Here is a 14523-nt window from a genome sequence, read left to right on the forward strand (position 1 = left end):
GTTCGCACTCACAAGGCGACGTCCACTCCACGATGGCGCCTTGCAGTGGCGGATCACGAGAGCATACTTGCAACTATTGGCATGAGAGCTGATCCTGAGGAGTAGCACATTACATATCATATTTTTTGGGATCATCAGTTGATCAGATTGATTTTTATTGGGTATCACTAGTTGATTACACTTTTTTGTATTCGATATGTATAGGCTCACTGTGTGAGCGTACCATTGTAATTTTCATGGACTCATATTTTGTATTTCACTATGATGGCTGTATACACGTTCATACACATCATTGTATTAGATTCTATTTTTTACATGATGTCTGATGTCTTCTCAATGGGATTTGTTGTGTTTGTAATATAAAGAATTGTTTATTAGTAGTAATGTTGTAATTTGTTTTGTGCTTTAGGACATTTTAAAAATGTGACTAAGAAAATTCGCGCACGTACTAACGAAATATGCATGTGGACTTGTTGGGGATGAAACTCGCACGACTCTTAGGCCACCCTAGACATACATCCACGTGAGATTTGGTCTGAATTGATTTGGTATGCGCCACGTGGAAGGTACAATGCGTACATTTTTACAATCCCTACTAGCATGACTACGTATGAGCTATGGCGCATGTACTAATGAAATACGCGTGTGGACTTATCTGTTGGGAATGAAACTTCGCACGACTCTTAGGCCACCCTAGACATACATCCACGCAAGATTTGGTCTCCAACTTATTTGGTATGCGCCACGTGGAAGGTATAATGCGTACATTTTTACAATCCCTACTAGCACGACTACGTGTGAAAAATGGCGCACGTACTAACCAAATATGCATGTGGACTTATCTGTTGGAGATTAAACTTTGCATGGCTCTTAGGCTACCGTAGACGTACATCCACGCAAGATTTGGTGCCCAACTGATTTGGTATGCGCCACATGGAAGGACAGTTGCGTACATTTTTACAATCCCTATTAGCACGACTACGTATGAAAAATGGCGCACGTACTAATGAAATACGCACGTGGACTTATCTGTTGGGGATGAAACTTCACACGCCTCTTAGGCTACCCTAGACGTACATCCACGCAAGATTTGGTCTCCAACTTATTTGGTTTGCGCCACGTGGAAGGTATAATGCGTACATTTTTACAATCCCTACTAGCACGACTACGTGTGAAAAATGGCGCACGTACTAACCAAATATGCATGTGGACTTATCTGTTGGAGATTAAACTTTGCACGGATCTTAGGCTATTGTAGACGTACATCCACGCAAGATTTGGTGCCCAATTGATTTGTTATGCGCCACATGGAAGGACAACTGCGTACATTTTTACAATCCCTACTAGCACGACTACGTATGAAAAATGGCGCACGTACTAATGAAATACGCACGTGGACTTATCTGTTGGGGATGAAACTTCACACGCCTCTTAGGCTACCCTAGACGTACATCCACGCAAGATTTGGTCTCCAACTGATTTGGTATGCGCCACGTGGAAGGACAAATGCATACATTTTTGCAATCCTTACTAGCACGACTAAACCCTATAACCCTAAACCCTGAACCCTAAATCCTAAACCCTGTTGGGCACGAAACTTCACACGCCTCTTAGGCTACCCTAGACATACATCCACGCAAGATTTGGTCTCCAACTGATTTGGTTTGCGCCACGTAGAAGCAATCCCTACTAGCACGACTAAACCCTAAACCCTAAACCCCTGAACCCTAAATCCTAAACCCTGTTGGGGACGAAACTTCACATACCTCTTAGGCTATCCTATACGTACATCCATGCAAGATTTGGTCTCCAACTGATTTGGTTTGCACCACGTAGAAGCAATCCCTACTAGCATGACTAAACCCTAAACCCTAAACCCTGAACCCTAAATCCTAAACCCTGATGGGGACGAAACTTCACACACCTCTTAGGCTACCCTAGACGTACATCCACGCAAGATTTGGTCTCCAACTGATTTGGTTTGCGCCACGTAGAAGCAATCCCTACTAGCACGACTAAACCCTAAACCCTAAACCCTAAACCCTGAACCCTAAATCCTAAACCCTGTTGGGGACAAAACTTCACACGCCTCACGAAACTTCACACACCTCTTAGGCTACCCTAGACGTACATCCATGCAAGATTTGGTCTCCAACTGATTTGGTTTGTGCCACGTAGAAGGAATCCCTACTAGCACGACTAAACCCTAAACCCTAAACCCTAAACCCTGGACCCTAAATCCTAAACCCTGTTGGGGATGAAACTTCACACACCTCTTAGGCTACCCTAGACGTACATCCGTGCAAGATTTGGTCTCCAACTGATTTGGTTTGTGCCACGTAGAAGCAATCCCTACTAGCACGACTAAACTGTAAACCCTAAACCCTGAACCCTAAATCCTAACCCTGTTGGGGACGAAACTTCACACGCCTCTTAGGCTACCCTAGACGTACATCCACGCAAGATTTGGTCTCCAACTGATTTGGTTTGCGCCACGTAGAAGCAATCCCTACTAGCACGACTAAACCCTACTAGCTCAAATGTTGAGTGGGCTTTTCATCACCACGTCTTAGTTACTAGAGCATTTGCTTCAAACTTCATCAGCAACTAGCTCATAAGGTTGCCTAACTTTAGCTCAGAGCATTTGATGAATGGTGGCTCCAGCAAGCACAATTATGTGAAACTTCGGTGCACTGTATTCGTGTTGGCACCGCATGACTCAAGCACTTTCCTCCTAGCCAAGGATTTGCCCCATCACAAGGAATCTTGGGCTCAGAGGTTGTGTGAAATGGTTGAGAGATGGAGGAGAACAAGCTTAAAGATAAAACGTGGGAAGAGAGGGGAGAAATCCTTCATTGTGAAGAAGATGATGACATGGCACTCAAAGAGGGCTCAAGGAGGGTGAACATAGCTCTAATGCCACATGTTGGAGTAGCAAGAAGTATTCAAAAGATGAAGCAAAATGGAGGATTTTATTCATGAGAGATATCCTGCATATATAGGCACAAGTTACATCCAAGAGTGACATCACATGTGAGCTCAATAGAGCATCTAGATCCATAAATCACTCCATTGATTTCTCAATCAAGCCCATGAATCTATCAATCACACCTAATGGAACCTTCTACAACCAAACCTAGTCACACTAACCACCATGTGGTGAGACACACACCCATACAAACCTTGTACCCCTAGGTACACCCCATTACATCAATTTGCCCATCATGTGATTGACGCAGATTGTGGAATAAAGGAGAGTGGATGCATTAAAGTTTCCTAGAATTATCTTTTTAGGAATATAATTCTTGTGCGATATATATGACTTGTTAAATAGAAGTGAATGTGAATGTAGCTTGTTTGTACCATGAATTCTTTAACATATCTTGAATGAGTGCCTTGATATGATTTGTAATGTGTGTTTTATATGTGTGTATTTGGTTCTTTTTTTTCAAATAGATTCTAAATGGAATCCCTCCTCCATGATGGTCTTTCAAAAATCCCAATCCAGTTTCCCATGTTGCTATCTCGGATGAGAGAGAGATGATATGCCTAAAAGATGCCTTAAGGCCCACAAAGGACTACATGTTAACACATAGTCCTTTTATTAACACACGATCCTTTTGTGGCATGTTTAAGCCATTATTTGAAGTGGAGGATGAGCATGACAAATCATGCTTAAAACATTCTTAAGGGTCCACAAAAGGACCGCGTGTTAACATGCACCCATTTGTGGATGTTTAGACATCTTTAAGCATGCCATTTCTCTCTCATCTGGAGCCCAATTTTGGTGATTCAAAAGTCATTTTGGGGGTTTTAGAGCATTCCAGATGCATTAGTGATGTCAAAATTCACAAATTCTAAACCAAATTTTTGTTAAATGTTTTGGAGAGGTCTTTTGCATAGACATTCGAGAAATTGACTTCCTCGAATTTCTTCACTCAATTTTTCTACTTGGCTCACTTTTCATGGCTCACTCTTGGCTTGCTTTTTGGTAATCCTCCATGAGGGGTCCCCTCTAAGAAGTCACTTTGGTTGGATTGGAATGTTAGGGTCCTTGGTGGCCTCTTTCTCTTGACGTGTAATTACATTTACAAGTTGTGATATTACACTTGCCGGACCCAGACTTTGATGGTCTACCCCAATGATGCCGATTGGGACATCAGGCTTAACCTCTGTTTGTTGTGGGACTTTATTTTTCATGGGAAAATCCATACAAGCATGTCCTATGCCACAATCTCTGCAGAGTGGTTGGAAAGTAGCTGGGCTACCACGATGAGGACACTCTACGATCCGGTGATTTTTGCCACAACCGTAGCACTTGATTGGTGCTCGATATGTGTTGGGATGTACTTGATTTGCATAAACTAGTATTAGACCCTCTAACCTTCTACATAGTACACTGGGTACTCTATTTCATACTCAAATGATGAGTCTACTTCCTCAGCTTGTAATTGATGTATTGGAACTACCTGAGGAGCTGGATTTGGTGCTCTTGGATATGGTCGTGGATTCGGATTCCTGAGTAGTTGTGGGACTTGTGTCTGAACAGGAACAAGATTTAGCCTCAGAGCTAGGGGTGCTTGTACAAGTGCCGGTTGCCTATACACTGGTATGGATGTCGCTTAGTATTGTTGAGGTCGAGGCGGGTTGTTGTGCATGTTGAAGATGCAACTATTTTCATCATGGCCGTCGATGATGCAAATATGGCACCACAACCTTGGTAGTGGATTTGCTTGTGCAGTGATCCTAGCTCTTAAGACCGGGCACTCATTTGCTGTATGATTGACCATGCAATGTGGACACCAAACATTTTCTCGCCGTGGATATGTCTGAGTTAGTGGTTAAGACAAGTGAAGTTTTTGTTCCATGGCCTCCATCATGTCTTCTTTCAGCTTCATGGCCATGGCCTCTAGGCGATCTTCATTTGATGTTTCAGCAGTGGACTTTGATTTGCCTTTTTCGTGCACTTATCTCGTGTACTAGATTTGCCGTCATCACTACTAGTGTCTGAGTCAATCATGCCATCCTCGATGTCAATGGCTGCCGCATGAGTAGCACTGAATGTTTCATAGCTGCTTATCTTTTTCATATCCTTTTGGATTTTATTTCTTAGTCTTGCAATGAACCATGCCGTGAGGTACTTTGCATCAGGGCGTGGGTCACATTTGACGATTAATCTTTCTAGGTATGTGTGTACATCTTCTCGACGGCCTTGTTTGATCTTGCTTAGTTGGAAAGCGGGATCATCTTGTAGCCTCTCTGTTTGAAAGTGCCCTTTAAATTTTGTTTAAAGTAGGTTCCATGTGGCATGCTCTTCCACTAGAAGGTCTAGGTACCATTTAGATCCTTTATCAGTTAAGGCCATGGGAAACCAAGCCACCTTGGTTTCATGGGATCGATCTCCACCATAGCAGCATCAAAATGCTAGAGGAATCGGGCTGGATCTCCCCTACCATTATATTTGGGAAGTTCCAGTTTTCCCAAGGAGCACCTGCCTTGAGTGTTATTGTTTCTTCGATTAAAGAAATTGTCAACCTCTACATCGAGGTCAATATCCCCATCATTGTCGCGATGGCGTCCAACCATGTTGTGGCATGGAGGAGTTAAAGGGAGTAATTAAATCTCAGGGGGGGATTCGAGGTAAAGGATTGTCAGGGACAGTGGTTGCAACAGAGTTGCATGCAGATTTGCTGAGCTTTGGAGTTGGAGGCATTGACCAGAATGCAGCCGCATGCAGATTGGGTGAGATTTGCAAAGTGTGTCTCTACCGCAAGTGCGGGTGTGGATGTAGTTTTGTTGGGACGCTTAGAGTGGTGTTAGTTTGTGTAGGGACCGTTGTGTTAATGATGTGCCTAAGATTGTCCTACGTGCGTAGGGAACTAAGACGGATCATTAATCGGAGGTCATGGCATGAAGATACGAGCAAATTTGTGAGAAACGAGGCCCACACAGGGGTGCAAATGAGCGAGTACTAGAGATGCCGAAATGGTGTGCAATGGGTTGGAAAAATACCACGTAGTGTGGTGTTTTCGTGTGTGAAATCTAGGTGCAAACGAGGTCCAGTTTGGGTCCCAAATGGATGAGTTATGAGGGGTTAAAGTAGGGGTAAAATTGGCCTTTTTTTTGTGGGGGGGGCTTGGTCTTAAGGTTTGGTGTGAATGGGCTTTAAGTCTAACTGAGGGGTAGTAATTGACCCAATTTAGTTGACCTAATTGACCCAATTAGTTTAACTAACCTAACTGTCTAATTAGATGCCTAACAGTTAGTCTAACTAACCTAACTGTCTAATTAGATTCGTAACAGTTAGTCTAACCTAACCTAGTTATGGTTAGATTGATTGCAGCTAATTGACCACAGTTAGTTGTGCTAACCTAGTACAATCAACTAACCTGACAATTAAACTAACCTAACTAAAGTTAAAGCTAACCCAAAGTTAATCTAACTAACCTATGTTATAGCTAACCTAACACAGGTTAAAACTAACCTAACCTATGTGAAACTAACCTAAGGTTCGATGGAGGGTTAGGTTAGGTTTTTTTAATTAATTAATTAAAAAAGTTTTTGGGGGGGGGGGGGATTTCGCATGCGGCGGTGGGGGGGTTTGTAGAGGGGAGGGGGAGGTGGTTTTGGAACAGAGGGGAGGGGGAGGGGGCTGTGAGGCGAGGGGTGGTGGGTGGTTAGAGGAGAGGTGAGGTGAGGGGCAGTGGGCAGTTGGAGGAGAGGTGAGGTGAGAGGCGGCGGGTGGTAGAGGAGAGGTGAGGCGAGGGGCCGCGGGTGGTAGAGGGCACAGACACGAGCCACTGGGCATCGCCACTGGCAGCTCTATCACTGGCGAGGCGGGCACCGTTGGTGCATCGCCTCGGGCGAGTGCTGTAAGCGCCGCCATAGGTGTCGCTACAGGCGTCGTCACCCATAGCAGCAAGCAGCAAGGGCTAAGGCCCTTACGTTAGTTCTAGGAGTAGGTAGGTTAGGGGATTAGCGGTCGGCGAGGGGGGGTAGAGAGAGAGAGAGAGAGGAGAGAGAGGGGGAGGGGAAGAGAGAGAGAGAGAGAGAGAGAGAGAGAGAGAGAGAGAGAGAGAAGAGGGAGGGGGAGGGAAAGAGAGAGAGAGAGGGGGAGATAGAGAGAGAGAGAGAGAGAGAGAGAGAGAGGAGGGGGAGGGAAAGAGAGAGAGAGGAGGGAGGGGGAGAGAGGAAAAGAGAGAGAGAGGGAGAGAGAGAGAGAGGGGGGGGTGAAAGAGAGAGAGGGGGGGGGGGAAAGAGAGAGAGAGAGAGAGAGAGAGAGAGAGAGGGGGGGGGGGAGGGAAAGAGAGAGAGAGAGAGGGGGGAAGAGAGAGAGAGAGAGAGAGAGAGAGAGAGAGAGAAGAGGGAGGGGGAAGGAAAGAGAGAGAGAGAGAGAGAGAGAGAGAGAGAGAGAAGAGGGAGGGGGAGGGAAAGAGAGAGAGAGAGAGCGAGAGGGAAAAGAGAGAGAGAGAGAGAGAGAGAGAGAGAGAGAGGGGGGGGGGGGGGAAATGGAGGAGGGGGTGGTGGAGAGGGAGGGGGGGAAAGGGTGGGGGTGGAAATGGAGGAGGGGGGGGGTTGGTGGAAATGGAGGAGGGGAGGGGAAAGTTCGGTGTTGAGGGGGGGAAGTGGAGATGGAGGAGGGGGGGGGAAAGAAAGGGTGGTGGTAGAGGGAGAGGGTGGGGGGGGGAAAGGGGTGGTGGAGACGGAGAGGGGGTGGTGGATATGGAGGAGAGGGGGGAAATGGAGGAGGGGGTGGTGGAGAGGGAGGGTGGGGAAATGGAGGAGGGGTTTTGGTGGAAATGGATGGGGGGGGAGGGGGGGGAAAGGGTGGTGGTGGAGGGAGAGGGTGGGGGGGAAATGGAGGGAGGGAGGGGGGAAAAGGGGTGGTGGAGATGGAAGGGGTGGAGGGTGGAGGGGGAGATGGAGGGAGGGAGGGGGTGGGGGGGGGGGGAAGAAAGGGTGGTGGTGGAGGGAGAAGGGGGGGGAAGGGGGTGGTGGACATGGAAGAGGTGGAGGGTGGAGGGGGAGATGGAGGAGGCGGGGGGGGAGAGAAAACTTGACGGATGGAAAACTTTAATGGGAAACAGAAAACTTTGATGGAAATCCAAAGGGAGGAAGAGGTGGTCACCTGAATGCTCTCCAAGTCTTTCTCAATGTAACGGGATTGTTGAGGACCAATGGATGGTGGGTGGATGGCTACGTTATCGCTGTGCGAAATGGGCTCGAAGTAACTTACCATGTGAGGATGGGAGTAGGGTGGTGGTCGATGGAGAGGGAGGAGAGTCTTGCGTAGGGCTCGGAATGGGAAAGAGGATGGAGGCAAGATGTGAAAGACGAAGAATGAGGGGGTGGAGTGGGTTTTTATAGGAAATGGGTTTAGGTTTAGGGTTAAAACCCTAACCTCTTCCCGACTCGTAACTTTTGATGGTTAGCTCGGTTTGCTCTTCTGTGAAAAGGTGAAATGATTGAAATTGCAAGCTCTACACATTCATGTCCACTACCTAGCTTGATTGTTTATCAAGTGGCTTCTTTTTAAGGCATAAAGAAAATTTCTTAAGGTAGTAACCCAAGGTTGATACTTGGGGTTGATATGTTTGGGCTAGAGTTGGAAAAAAAAATTTATTCTCCTTGCCCTTGAGTGTTATGTTCATGAGAATTCATAGTAGTTTGTTTTTACACATACCTGCATATGTTAACTCATTTCTTGAGAGCCAATCTCCCCAGCAACGGCACCAAATGTTGGCTCATTCCTATGGCTTCCATGGGAAGAGCAATATTTTCTCAGTATGCAAGGTTCCGAGGATTTTTGTCACCTACAGATATATTGGGGTTGTCGTTTGTAGTGTATGTGTAGCTTAGGACCTCGAGTCCTATTCCGGTGAGAGACGTAGGCTTAAGTGTGGTAAGCAAACATAGTGCATGCATGTGTAAAAAAAATGTGTATCATCATGGTTGAGGTAATGAAGACTTTCATCTTCATTGGGGGTTGCAGGTTTTAGGAAAAGTTTAAGGGTTAGAAGGAGGTTCTAGGGTTTAAAAGGAGGTTCCAAGGTTAGGAGTTCCAAGGTTTAGAAGGAGGTTCCAGAGTTTAGAAGGAGGTTCCAGAGTTCAAAAGAGGTTCCATGGTTTAGAGTAGAGTACATGGTAGAGAACTCGTCTCACTTGTAGATCATGGAGATTAAGGGTTTAGGGGGAGCATAGGAGTGGGAGAGGAAGAAGGTGTAAGAGCATGGGGGAAAGAAGAGAGAGGAGGGAGCAGGACGAGGAGGAGGAGGAGGAGGAGGAGGAGGAGGGAGGAGGAGAAGGGAGGAGGAGGGAGGAGGAGGAGGAAGAGGGAGGAGGAGGAGGAAGAGGGAGGAGGAGGAGGGAGGAGGAGGAGGAGGAGGATGGGTTGCAAGGTTGGAGGAGAGGGGAGGAGGAGTTGCAAGGTTAGGACATGCTTTTGGACGTGGAGTGCAAGGAAGCATGGACACTTGAGACAATTACTTGGAATACCAAAGTAGAACTCAACATAATGCCCCAAAGAGTATGGGCTTCATTCCATTATGAGGTATTTATATAAGTTGGAGAGCTTCTCTCTCTACATGTAGGAATTGTGAGACATTCTCTCTATATGTAGAGCTTACATATAGAAGTTGCATGTAGGAGTTGCATGCAGAACTTGCATGTAGGAGTTGCATGTAGAACTCATATGTAGAACTTGCATGTAGGAGTTGCATGTAGAACTCGCGTGTAGAGCTCACATGTAGGAGTTGCATGTAGAACTCACATGTAGAACTCACATGTAGGAGTTGCATGTAGAACTCGCATGTAGGAGTTGCATGTAGGAATTGTATGTAGAACTTTCATGTAGAACATGCAAGTTGGATTTCGAAGAGGGATTATTTCTAGCCTTATGCAAGTACAAGCAGAGCTTTACTGCTACTCTACACACACATTCTGGTCTACCTAAGTCCATGTTGGCACAGAGATAACAACCTTACCAAAAATGGCAACACCCAAGAAAACATTGACTTGCATGTGAAAGATTTAGGTGCTATGAAAACACATTGGACAGGTTTAGAAATATACATGCTTAGGGATATGGGGAATTGATGAGAGAGGATTAAGGGTCTACTTCTAGATATGTGACTTTGGGTGCCCAAGTGTTGATCCCAATTAGAACATCTAGCTAGGTCCACTATTCTTCCTCCCACTACTTGATCACATGTACCACATCCATGTGGATGATGCATTTATGTTGATATGCATCATTTGGTGGCCTCTTGACTCTCTATCCATGGAGCATGTAAAAAAGTTATTATATTGGTAGCATGCAAGTAATTATTTCTTATGGCAGTAGATTTTAAGTGTTTTTTTCGAGAGGTTGGCTTCTTACTAAGGTTAGGGAATTGGCTAAAGAACATTGGTTTAATAATAAGGTTGCATGCTAGCATGGAAATGAAATCTGATAATTATAAGATAGGTCTTCCAATGGAAATGTGTCTACACATTAGAATATATTAGTAGGACACTTAAGGATGAAACATCTAACACCAGTATTATACACTAGTAGCATGCAAGTAATTCTTTCTCATAGCATTGTGTTTAAGTATTGTTTAGCATAGGAACTACTTCCATACTAATGGTTGAGTGGTAGCACAAGAATAATGGTGTATAGTGAGGTTGTATGATAGCATGAAAATATATTTAATTAATTATAAGGTCTTCTAATGGAAATGTTGGTGTATAGAAATATTTCCTTAGTAGAATACTTGAGTGTCAAGATGCAATTTATAATACCAATATTATAGTGATAACATGCAAATGACTATTTCTTGAAGCAATGAGTTTAATGGTTCTTTGACAAAGAACGAGTTCCTTACTAAGTTTAGAGAAGTAGTACAAAGAGTGCTAGTGTAGTGGTAAATTTTTGCTCACATGGAAACGTACTTCAATAATCTTGAGGCTTTCTAATGGAAATGCAAATGTATACCTATATTATTCTATTGGGATTTGAGTGGTAGGATGAAATTTTAATATTGATATTATATTGGTAGCATGCAATTGATATTTTCTTGTAGCGGTATACATCCACACTTTGATTGGAAGACCTTATAATTAACTAAAGCATATTTCCTTGCTAGCACAAAACATTACTATTTTACTAGTATTCTTGTGCTACCACTCTAAACCTGAGTAAGGAACTAGTCTTGCTAAATAAATCCTTAGTCAATGCTATGAAGATGGAAAATGTAAATTTCTTTTTGGGGGGTAAATATGCCATCTTTAATTAGAAATGGGATAGCGGGCCCAAAAAAGAGACCCAATACAAAAAGCAACCAAAGGGAGGGTAGACCCTCTAGGCCTACACTCAATAAAAAATCCTACAAGCAGGCAAGGATAATAACCAAGATATCAAACTTACCCACCACCTTGTCCCACTCAAGAAGACAAACCTTCTCTAAACTAAGAATCGTTAACTCACAATAGCCCACCAAATGGTCATACCTAGACACCATCTAGTTCCTAATACTTCAAATAGAAAAGCCTATTGCCCCTCGGATATATGGCCAACATGCCTCTCACGTTGAAGGGAGTCTAGAAGCATCACCCAGAGAAACAGTTTCCAATTCATTGTGATAGAGAAATGGGCCATTAACCAAAAGCTTGCATAGCCTTCTTCATGGCAAGGCAATGCCACATCAGATGTTGCATATACTTAGCCGAAAGCCACAAAATGGTTAACAAGGGTTCACAAGAATTGGTTTAGCTAGCTTGTCCCTAAGGGGTAGTAAACTGGTTGGTGAATAATCTTTGTTGAGATATCAAGCTCCACTCGTGATATGCTAGGGTGACCATTGTGCATTTATGTCACCGACTTGTTAATTGTAGATGCGGTTGGTACACCGCCCATGAATAATAGCTGGATGACAACTATCCTTATGTACTCTAGTTTGTGGCTCAATTAGTATGCCACCTTAGTTAGCTGAGTTTGGTTTGAGACCCACATATAGGGTTCTTCTATTTCTTTGTATTAGAGTTCTTTTGGCTTTCACAACTAAGAAGAGGAAAACAGTTTTCAGCCTCCACCTTTGTATGTATTCCCCCATTGTGTATGTGAGAAAGTCGCAAGTGAGACTCCTTCCTTCTCTCCCACAATCTTCACATGGTATTAGAGCCTGGTTCGTGGTAAGGAGCTCAAGAAAGCAAACCAAGTTCGCGGTGTCTTGGTAAGAGGACCAGTGTTGCTTTCCTTTTTCGAGTTTGGGAGCAAATCTCTGTAGGTAGCACAACCGAAAAGTGCAAGAGTGCATTGTCTCAGATTGAGATCCCTTCGTAGTGTGGCAAGAGGGCAGTATATGGTGCAGGTATGGGCGAAACCCTCGGTGACTTTATTTTTCTGATTTGGGGCCCGCCCGTTTTGGAGGTGGAAGTTCTCCACAAGCACTGAGAAAAGGCCCTATTTTTACTGTGCAACCACTGCTCTGCAAGTCGATGAAAAGTTGCCACAGAAATTGCATCGTATACCTGTGCGCAGAGATATTGGGAGTTACAGAATCATCCTTATTGCAATGCAGATAGTGGTATGCAGGTATCACGAAAAGGAAAAGAGAAGGTAGATCAGCCCATGTTTGATGTGAATGCAGGTCACTCTTATGTGGATGGTGAATCCAGTGGCTTAGAACAGAGCATTGATGATGAGTTGGGTATTCCTTCTGTTGTTACACCTAGAGTAAGGAAGACCAGGGATGTTTTGAGAGCACCTGGAAGTGAGTTTATTTTGCACAAGTCTACCAGAGCTAGGTATCCTACGGATAGGCTAAAATATGATGGAGAATGCCTTCTTGCATGGTGATTTGCAAGAAGAGGTCTTTATGGAGCAGCCACCAGATTATGTTCATGCTGTTCATCCTGAGTTTGTTTGCAGGTTGAAGAAAGCCTTGTATTGCTTAAAGCAAGCACCTAGAGCATGGTCTAACAAGATAGGACAGTATCTTGTCACTATTGGCTTTCAGATTTCCAAGGCGAATTTCTCACTTTATGTGAGAAAAACACTCAAAAAATAGAGAAAGGTATTATGCTGCTTGTCATTTATGTTGATGATTTGATCATCACAGGTGATAGTGATGAAGATATCCTTCATGTGAAAATGCTATTGAAGCAAAAGTTTGAGATGAAGGATTTGGGAGAGCTGCGTTATTTCTTGAGCATTGAGGTGATTAGATCACCAAGTGGGATACGGCTCTTGCAGAGGCAGTATGGATTGGACATGCTGTCCGAATATGGGATGATAGGCTGTAAGCCTATTTCAATTCCTTTGGAGCAGAATGTGAAGCTGAGCACAGATGCAGGTGAGCTTCTAGAAGACCCTACTATGTACAGACGCATAGTAGAAAGTTTGATTTATATGACTATTACCAGGCCAGATTTGAGCTATGCTGTTGGATTGGTAAGTCAGTTTATGCAGGCCCCAAGGAAACCACATTTGGATGTGGCTAGATGCATACTCAGGTATGTGAAGTCCACATTGCAATATGGACTATTTTATGAGACTGGGGTTTAGATACAATTGCATGGATACACTGATGCTAATTGGGCTGGTAGTATTTCTAATAGACGATCTACCAGTGGATATGTATTCTCTTTTAGGAGTGCTGCAGTCACTTGGAGCAACAAGAAACAACCTACAGTTGCCTTGTCGAGCACAGAGGCTGAGTATAGGGGTGCAGCAATGGCTGTATGTGAGGTAGCTTGGTTGCATAAGCTACTTTATGATATGCATCAGTCTACAGATGGGCCAGTTGTCATTTATTGTGACAACATGAGCAGTATACACTTGGCAAATAACCCAGTCTATCATGCTAGAACAAAGCACATTGAGGTGCATTATCACTATGTGCGGAAGAAGGTTTTACTAGGTCTTATTAATTTAGTCTATGTCAGCACAGAGGATCAGGTAGCTGATATATTCACGAAGGCATTGGGCGTAGAGAAGCTGCACAAGTTCAGAGACCTGCTTGGTGTGCAGGAATTGGGATTGAGCTCGAGGGGGAGCGTTGAGATATCAAGCTCCACTCGTGATATGCTAGGGTGACCGTTGTGCATTTATGTCACCGACTTGTTAGCTGCAGTTGCGATTGGTACACCGCCCATGAATAATAGCTGGATGACAACTATCCTTATGTACTCTAGTTCGTGGCTCAGTTAGGATGCTACCTTAGTTAGCTGAGTTTGTTTTGAGACCCACATATAGGGATCTTCTATTTCTTTGTACTACAGTTCTTTTGGCTTTCACAACTAAGAAGAGGAAAACTGTTTTCAGCCTCCACTTTTGTGTGTATTCCCCCATTGTGTATGTGAGAAAGCCGCAAGTGAGACTCCTTCCTTCTCTCCCACTGGCTGAGTACCTTGACAATAAAAGAGAGATCTAGAGCATACATAGAGATGATTTAAAATGCATAATCTTCAAAGGCTGCCTCATCTTGTGGAGGCTCATCAACTGAAAGTAGATTTGCATTTTTTGTCTTTGCTTTGGCCCTG

Source organism: Dipteris shenzhenensis, chromosome 19 (assembly GCF_047967505.1).
Source record: "Dipteris shenzhenensis isolate YYH24624 ecotype China chromosome 19, Dip_SZ_1.0, whole genome shotgun sequence".
In the NCBI taxonomy this organism is placed as follows: domain Eukaryota; kingdom Viridiplantae; phylum Streptophyta; class Polypodiopsida; order Gleicheniales; family Dipteridaceae; genus Dipteris; species Dipteris shenzhenensis.